The following is a 9,513-nucleotide window of genomic DNA, read 5'->3' on the forward strand; positions in this document are numbered from 1 at the left end:
CTGGAAGAGAGCACGGCAGACGGCGTTCACACCCAGTCCCCACGGAACGGCGTCCCCTCATCCTCCCAGGACTGAGAACCAGCCAGTCCCCTCACAGCCACCAAGTGCTGCTCGAATCTGGTCAGCCCACAGGACGCCAGGGCTGTCCCAGGCGTCCCTGGCCAAGGCAGTCTGCAGCGTGGCAAGCCCCATCGGCTCGCACCGGCTCAGAGGCTCCAGCTCCGGCGGGGACAGTGGCATCAACCACCGAAGGCTGACGGCCGCTGCAGGGGCTTCGTTATAAGACAGCTCCACCGGGCACAAGTCTTTCTTACATGCGGCCCTGGCTTTCTGGCGTGTCCCTAACAACCCGGTCAGCTCCCGGTCCCCACCATCGTGCTATATCCCCGGGACCTCACCAACCTTTCACCCGCTGGAGCCGAGGTTCGTCCACGTCTCTGGAAATTTTTCCTTATAAGCTCCCCCACCCACAATTTCCCAAAAGATACCACAAAACTTGTCACATGAAGGTGTCTTATATTGCAACTGAAAGTAGTTCCAGCGCAAAGTATCAGGAGACTTTCAAGGTGACTACTTCCTTGATTCTTTATAAATTGGTCAACTTCTTATCAGCATTCTGATCTAAATACCAAGATGAAAATGTCTTTCCTGTACAGACTGACACTTACAAGGAAGGAGACTGGCAGAGGCACATGGGTGACTCCTTGGAGAGCAGGGTGACCACACTAGCAGCAATGTCATGCACGCAGGCCAGCTAGGACACCACCACACCCACCCCAGGCCTCACTGCGCGCCCGTTCCTACAGTGCAACCCGACAGTGCCCTTAGCAGCCAGCGAGGTGTCCAGCTCAAGTCACTTATCTGGGTGACCTTGGGCCAGTCGTGCACCTGCCCAGCCCCCACGCCCCCGCAGAGCAGGCTGACACTTGGCAACAGGGGGTGGCGAGCACAGAGCGAGATAGTGCGTGAGTGTCTGTGCAGTCCTTGGAGCAGTTACTGTCACTTCCACTGGCTGCCACAGCCTGGGCACTGAGGCCCAGTGGCTGGCCTCTGGGCTCAAAGAAACACTGACCCAGAAAAGAAAGTCCTTTAAGTGGGGAGGGTGAGGAGGGCTGGGGTTTGCCTCAGTGAGGGACCGCAGAACTGTGAAACAGGACTGTCCCTCACTGACTTCCTCATGTGAGAAAAAGGACAGCTCATGTTTACTACGAGCCAGGCTTGTTCCGGTGCCATGTGAATGACCTTACACACACCTGCGCATAACCGTGCACGAGAGCAAACCGAATAGACAACGCTGACACCGAAATGCCTTTTCTTCCCCACGGCTGGAGGACCGGGCCTAACCACGCCCTTTCTCAGCCTGAGCGCAGGTGCATTCAGAAAGAAGGCCAGACCAAAGAGACTCCTCGACGGGAAGCCCCTGCTTCAGGGTCGATGTCCACCCCAGGCCTGTCGTGGAGCCACGCAGAGCCGCCGAGCCAGCGCTGGCCATCTCCGGCGTGTGCCGGCCACGGACCAGAGGCCGAGAGGTTGGCCTCACGGCACAGAACACAGCCCACTGCGAACACACGTCTGGTTTCTTCGTGGTCAGAGCATCTGCTGTGAAGCACCTCACTTTCCAAAACGAAGAGGTCCCCAGGACGCGCTCCTGCTGAGCATGGACAGAGGGTCCCAAGGGACTGTCTGGGAACAGCGGCATGCTGGACAGCTTCTCCTGGGGAGCGCGTGCCACTCGCTTTGCTTCCAATCTGGTTTTCTTCCCTTTCTTTGAGAACTAAAATCCAGAAGATGGAAATCATATCATGTCTGTGGCAAGTAAATATGCCAAGGAGGAGCCTGACAATTCACAGGGAGGGCTTCTGGTAGTCAGCGTGCTCACACCCTGTGCCATCCACCGTCTCCCCAGCCCCACCTATCCACCTGGTGAACATGTATCCCAGGCCTGCATCCAGGCACCGCCAGGATAAACAAGAACCAGGCCCGGCCCTCAGCCAGTTTACAGCCAGGTGGAGGGGGAAGGGGCCCAGGCAAACAGCTTCCAAGAAAGATGCCCAAGAGGAGAACACATCATCATCAAGATGGGAGAAGGAGGAAGCCAGAGAGGCTTCAAAGAAGAGCCTGAGGGGAAGGAGGGCTGGATGTCGAGCCAGAGGGAGCACTGTATGCAAAGCAGCAGCATGTGGGGGCCCTGCCAGCTCGTCTGGGTCTGTGGGGTGCAGGCTCCTCCTGGAGAGTAAGGGGGATGAGACGGGAGGTGCAGTAGGCCCCCACAGCCATGTCACCTGTCGGGGCCGAGTGCACGGTCTGCAGTTAAGCTGAGCAGTGACACGGCTCAGTGCCCTGTAGGAAGCCGAGCCTGGAAGGGACAACCGCAGCCCTCCAGGTGGCCAATGGGAGCTGGGTGAGGGGCACGCAACCCGGGAGGTACGGGGCAGGGCAGTTCAGGAGCTACACCTTGGCCCCGGGTCTGGGTTTAAAGATATGGGGGGTGGGGGGCGAGCCGCCAGCACCTGAGACATTTACCCAGCTGGTGGCCTGCATCCCTCAGGGGAGCAGTCAGTGACCCAGCTGGTGGCCTGCATCCCTCAGGGGAGCAGTCAGAAGCAGGCTGCTTCTCTCTCCGCCAAGAAAGGGCAAGAGCCCCAAGAGATGTCCACGCAAAAGGAAAAGGAGCTGTGAGGAAACCAGCCAGGCCATGACATCCTCACTGCCTGGCCACCCCGGCAGACACGGGAGTTGGGGACAGGAGGAGGCCGGCCCTGGCTGACTCTGAGGGGCGCTGCCGACAGCAAGTGCACAAGTCCGAGGACAGACCAAACTCCGGCAGCAGCAGGGGACGGAGGCCGCACCCGGCCTGAGAGGGCTCACCTCCCCGGCCAGCCTCGGGGCTCCCCACCCAGGGGGTTACTCAGCCTGGACTCCAGCGTCCAGCTGCGCCATCCAGCCTCCGTCTGGTTACCTGTGCTGCACTGTGTGGTGGTGCTCTGCCACCTTCCACTGCTGGGTGAGACCCCAGGGCATGACCACACACTCCTTTCTGGGCTTCCCCGTGGAAGGATTCGGGGTTGGCCCTGGTCCGGGGCCACCGCGAACAGTGCTGCTGCCCCCAGGCTGCGGGAGCCATGAGGAGTGGGCGTCTTGCTCCAAGGCTGTGCTGCCGCCGGCAGAGCAAACACCTCCGTGTGGCTATAGGGGTCACGTGGTCCCTTTGTGAGCTACAACAAGGCGCCCCCTTCCTCGTGTCAACGGGTTTGCTACGTGACCTGGCACCACGTGTCACAATCCACACACGCACACACCAGGTGAGGGGGCGGGTGAGGGCTGCATCAAATGGAGGGTGGGGACTAGGCCTCTGCGGCACAGGAGGGAAGGTAATGGCCTTGCTGCAGGTCCCAGAGGAGTGTGACCACGTGAGCTCACCACACCCTGCACAGGGCACACGTGCCGCAGGGCCACACCCTGCACAGGGCACACATGCCGCTGCCCGTCTTCTGCGGGTGGCCTAGAGCCTCCACGTGGGCTGAGCGCACCCTCATGCGTGTCTGCATGATGTGAGGCCCTCAAGTGCAGGGCGCTTGAGCAGTACGCAGCCAGAACACCTGTACAAGGTGGCCCTGTCACTAGGCCTTAGGAACTCGTGACCAGCCTCTGGAGACAGACAAGGAAACAATGATTTAAACAATCTAACAATTTAAATAACACGAGTCTAACATGATAAAGGCGACAACAAAGACCGCCCAAAGGATGAAGGGCCCAAGACTGCACAGCAGCAGGACAGAGATGGGGCGCGGGGCCAGCAGTGCGTGAGAGGCGGGGCCCCCAGCTGGCAGTGTGCCCTGCAGCGACCTCCGGAAGGACGGAGCCCCAGTTTCTGCATGAGCATCCGGAGCCCACGGTGGTGCCTCCTCTGAGCCGGCACTGGGACCTTCAGGAGGGCGAGTACAGGCTGGGGACCCTGGTTCAGGAGATGGCGGTTTCAGTGCCAAGAACAAAGCGTGGGCTCTGGCGCCAGCTCCGTGTGAGCGGGCAGGCGGCACCTCGCTGAGTGTCTCCTGCTCGCGGACGGGCCTCGCTGCCTCTGAGGAGGATGGCAGGCGACTCTGCGTGCGACTCTGCGTGCGCGCCCTCTCCTCGGGGAGGCACGGCGCCTGGCCCACAGGGATGGCTCCTGGTGGGCTCAGGGCTGGAACCAGGACGACAGGCTCTGCTGGAAGGAGACGAGGCCCGGGCAGAGCGCCGGCGGGCTCCGCGGCAAAGACGCCAAAGTGGGCGCAGGGATGGTGGGTTCTGCGCCCGCGCCCAGTTAAAGTTCCTCGCTCCTCACTCCAGGGAGAGGCACATGGAGGGAGGCTCACAGCAGACTTCCCACTCCCCAGGCGGCCAGGGTGGGCTTCAGCTTGGGTGACCCGGGCTGGGTAGAGGGTCCCACCCTCCCTGTGCCCTGTGTCAGCGGCCTGTTGACTCGGAGTCTCCCTTCCCCGTGCCACCTTCCTGGGACTGCTGTGGGGTGGGGCTCACTACCTGCTCCCAGGAGTGGGTGATGTGTCACACACATCCTGCGATGCTGTGTGCCAGGCGGTGGGCGGGCAGGTGGGGGTACTGGTGGGGAGCAGGGCGCTATCAGGGGTTTCAGATTGGCGCCCAAATGACCGTCCTGAGTGAGGGTTACACGTGGCGGGTCGGTAAGTCTCAGAATCACGACGCTACAACGTGGGTGGACCTGGCACTGTGCCAGGTGAAACTCACCAGACGCGCAGGTCAACCCTGCATGGCCGCACTCATGTGAGGCAGCCAGTGGGCACGCCGAGAGACGGAGACCGTGGAGGGTCCCGGGCCGATCGGTGGCCGTGTGATTCCCTGAGCTTCCGTTTGGGATGGCAGACAAGTCCTGAGCACAGAACGCGGTGAGGACCGCGGCAAGGACGTGAACGTCCTTAACACCAGCAAACTACACCGGAGGACAGTTCAAATGGTGAGTGTCATGTATATGTCGCCCTGACTTTAACGGTGAGGGCGAAGCTGCCTACCTATTTACACGCAGCCAACGGGTGTTGGACAGGGCTCCCCCTAAATACGATAAAGAGACTGGACCCCGGGACCGGGTGCTGGCGGTCGGGCCAAGTCCCCCGGCAGGGGAAGCCTGAGCTGCCGGACACACAGTCACCTGCCGCCAGGACGCTGAAACACACGTGGGGCGCCCACTCTCAGAAGTGCTGAGTGCCCCTCGGACATTCCGGTCACGAAGCTGCCCGGCGCAGGACACACAGGCGCTCCCATGCTCAGGTCCGTGTGCCCGAAACAGAGCCCGGGTCACACGTCCTGGTTTCTTTCCCCCCAACACTTCGTTATGAAAATTCTCAAACATACAGAAAGGCTGGAGAGTTACTCGTGACACCCGCACCCCCGGCACGCGGGGGCTCCTCCGTTCTCGCCACCCCTCCGGCCTTCTAGGAGGCTGGGCCAGGACGCGGGGGGTGGGAGAGATGGGGGCGGGGAGAGAGGTGCTCTGGCGCTGTCCTTCCCAGGGAATATGTCAAACGGCACCCACGGGCAAATGGCACTCTTCCCTGAGTGACCTGGAAAGGAAGAAACTTCCCTTTGGTCTCATAGAGAATGAAAGCATTTTCTCAGCTTGAGACCTAGTGTTTTAGGCTTTATTCGGTTTGAAGACAGTGGATTTCATGGCCAAATTATGAACTTCTAAAAATTCTTCATGAGAATACTCGTCAGTCAGACTGAGGTTGCGGCTGGAAGTGAGCTGCTTAGGCACACGAATACATCATTTTAATGAGGGTTAACGCACGGGGACTGTCCTCTCGTCATGAATTTTATAAATATGACCGTAAGGCCTCACAGATGTGAACTTTAAAATATGGGGGTATCAATCAAAATAAATCGAACTTTGGAAAATTTCTTTGGTATCATCAATTGATTTAAATATACTTTAAAAGAAACTACAAGACACTGGAGTTGTAAACCTGTAACAACTTACAAAACGAAAACACCTCATTTGCCAAATCTGGAGCTGAGAGCATTAACCCTACACTCAGTATGGGTGGCTCGTATAAAAAAAGTGAGAGCAATATTTTAAGCGTCTCTTAATGGGGCCCTACCAAGCCCCATTCCGATTCTCGATCCACTCCTGGAAAATACTATCAGATGTTCAAGGATTTTTATTCTAGTTTCTCCTAGTGCTTCACGAACCCGCACTGGCTGCCAAACACTCATCGGCCATTAACCAAGGCACCAACAGCACCTGCATCTCGGGAGACCTGCACTGATGATACACATTATCATTTTTAAAGACAGAATTTCTTGGACCTAAAATTCTAGCTATTATTTAAATCCTATCCTTACCATAATTAACTAGCAAAGATGAAACTAAGTTGAGCAGATGGGCCAGGCCGCCACCCAGACACGGGAGTGTCAGAGCCCTAAGCGGCCAGGCAGATGTACCCCGCTTCTGCCCACAGCGCTGCGAAGGCCAGGACCCACAGACCGACCTGGGCTCCCCTCAGAACGAGGCTCTGCTGGGGAGTCTGTGCTCACAATCACCAGGGGTCCAGCAACACTCTGCAGCAAAGCATGGCCACGAGGCCCCACGGGGCTTGGAAGTGTCCTGTGTGTGCCGCGTACTGCGCTGGGCATTATCAGATCTCACCCAGGTAAACCAGGGTCTGGCCTCTACATCGAGCTGACGTTCAGGGAAAAGGTGAACCACCACACTCTCTATTCACTTTGTGTGACATCTGCATGACACGGGGGACAGGGCGGGTCTCCTCATATCCAGCTCCAGCAGGGGTTTTCAACCTTCCAGAAAGCCCTGCCTCCTGGGCAGAGGCCCCTTCCCTCCGAGTTCCAGGGGCCCCTCCAGGGAGTCAGAACACCCACCCACGTGACACGGCACCGCTTCGCAAACGGCAAGGCTGTGCCGTCCAGAACCCTGCCGTCCAGAACACTGGAAGCCTCCAGGCTCCCCCCAAACTGGACACGCAGGCGGTGGGATGTGGCAGAGGAAGTGTGAGGCTATTCCTGGGGTCTGGGACTTCCTATGACAAGGCTCAAACCAGGACGGCAGATGAACAGGCGGAGGACAAAGCTGGGGAGGGGCAGGAGGCTCTGGGGCGGTTTCTGGAGGGGGCGGGAGCCTCAGTGGGACCTAACCAGTTATCAGGCGGGAACAGCCTCAGCGGGAACAGCCTCACGCCCAAGACAAGCGCCTGGAGGCAGTGCAGCCAGACCGCCCTTCACCCTTCACCCTCCAGAGGCCTGCTCCATTCAAATGCTAACTTATGTTTTTAAGCAGACCCTTACCCCCTAATGTAGGGGCTGCGGGATCTGCACTCTACCACGTTGTCACTGTTGTAAATAAATACAAACCACTGCTACTCAGTATGAGATTTTTCATTTGTCCTCCAGAAAAAACCCATATGAATGACAAGTTGGCACAGAAGCAAAAAGAACTTAATTAATTTACAAACGACTTGTCACAATTAGGTTGACATGGTCTAGAGCAGCAGTCCCCAACCTTTGTGGCACCAGGGCCAGGTGCTCCTATGAGAATCCGGTGCCTGATACTGAGGCGGTGATGCTAGCTGGGGAGCAGCTGCAGATACCGATAGAGCTTCACTCGCCAGCCACTCGCCTCCTGCTGTGCGGCCCGGGTCCTAACAGGCCGTGGACTGGTACCAGTACGGGACCGTGGACTAGGGGCTAGGGACCCCTGGTCTAGATGGTAAGTGACATACAGTGAACAGTAAGCAATGTCAAACTTCCACCCTAACTTCAGCACGACAACCATCGGTTCCAACGTTGCCTTGTTTTAATCACACTTGCAGAATGAAACTATAAATCAGATACCATCAGCCTTAAAAGAACCGGGAGCACAGCAGACTGGCAGTGAGACGCGGTGGCCCTAGCAGGCTGCGTAATGCAGCCCCATGCCGCGGAGTGGCACCACACGGTGTACAGTGGGGACGCTGACCTCTGGGCTTGTCCAACTTGGAGTCTCAGTTCAGTTAAGAGAAATTGCTAAGCGACGACCTTTTTAAAAAGGAAAGTGGTTCCCAGAACTTTCTGAGGGAGGCGGTCCCGCCAGGGGCTGGCAGGCTGGCCCTGCATCCTGCTGGCCAGGATCGTTTGCTCCCTGCTGCAGTGGATTTATAGTCAAGACAAAGTAAAGGCACTGAATTTATCTTCAGTACTTCTTCAAGCCTACAGTTTTTAGAAGTCGATGGGGAATATTATTTAAAGTCTCACATTATTATAACCAGGATATAAAAAATAAAGCAGCTTTTCAAAAATTGTTGGTCTATTTTTTCCTGAACAAAGCAGAACACCCCCCAAAGCTTCCCCAAATCCTTCCTGGGTGTTGACTGCAAATTTATCAGCTTGCACACTCCCCCACCTCCACACACAGTGGGACTGAGGAGCCTGGGGCTCGCTATTTACAACGCAGCATTTAAAATAACAAGGCGTCTTATTGTACAAACATTCCCCTCCCACCAAAGGGAAGTCCCTCCCACCACCCCTGTGATTTGCTAAGAAAAGAAAGAAATATGTACAGCTCCAATTTACCCTTAAGTCAAAACTATTTCTAACTGGACAGAGAGGCCAGAAGAATCTCTTCCAATTCTAAAACGCCGTGACTCTAGTAATTCGCCATAATTTTGCATGACACGCTCTGCTCAGATACCATTTTAAATTGCTTGATATTTTGAGATTAAATATTCAGCGATTTTAATTTCAAAGGAATGCTGGCATACTCATTAGGAGTGCGCTATATACCGGGATAACGAGACCAAATTTTACGAGGCTGAATAACGAACGAGTCTTGTTAACTATAACTCAGAGCAGACTGTCCTGAGCTCTCTGCCTTCTTATCTCGGAACAGTTTTGTGTTACTACCTATTACAACAGCTGCTAAAGAAAAAAAACAAAAAAGATACAAAGCAGCTTAGTCTCCTAATTTGGCACTTAAAAAACGGCCACCCATCACGCAGGGGCTGAAGCTGGGATTCCACAAAATGCACAGAGCCAGACGCGTTTAGCACGCATTCCCCAACATCGCCCCACTTACTCTCTCCGTTACCAAAGAGGGCCCTCAACCAGGAAGTCAGTTTCAACACGATGCTGTACCAAGGTCACACAGTGGTGACCTTCCATTCCCACGCAGGCACAGCCCAGTTCCCAGGGAAGACCTGGGCAGCTCCCTTTACACAGGTGCCCAGTGGCCGCGGGTTCAAGAGCACTGCTCCGCCGTGGCTTTGGACTGGTGTCCGGGAGAAGGCGTCACATATGGAACACTGTCACCTGTATCCCACGGGAGTGTGGAAAGGCCAGTGTTTCCATTTAAAACTGTGTCAACATAAGCAAACCCACAATAAAGTGTACTTCCACGGTCATGCCAGCCAAAGAGGGCTTGTCCCTAGCAGGCTCGGAGCACAGGTGTGTTCACGTGGGCGGGGTGAACCGCCCCAGGAACACATGACTGCCCGGCTGGCAAGGCCCCCA

This window comes from Pteropus alecto, unplaced genomic scaffold (genome assembly GCF_000325575.1).
Source record: "Pteropus alecto unplaced genomic scaffold, ASM32557v1 scaffold80, whole genome shotgun sequence".
Taxonomy (NCBI): domain Eukaryota; kingdom Metazoa; phylum Chordata; class Mammalia; order Chiroptera; family Pteropodidae; genus Pteropus; species Pteropus alecto.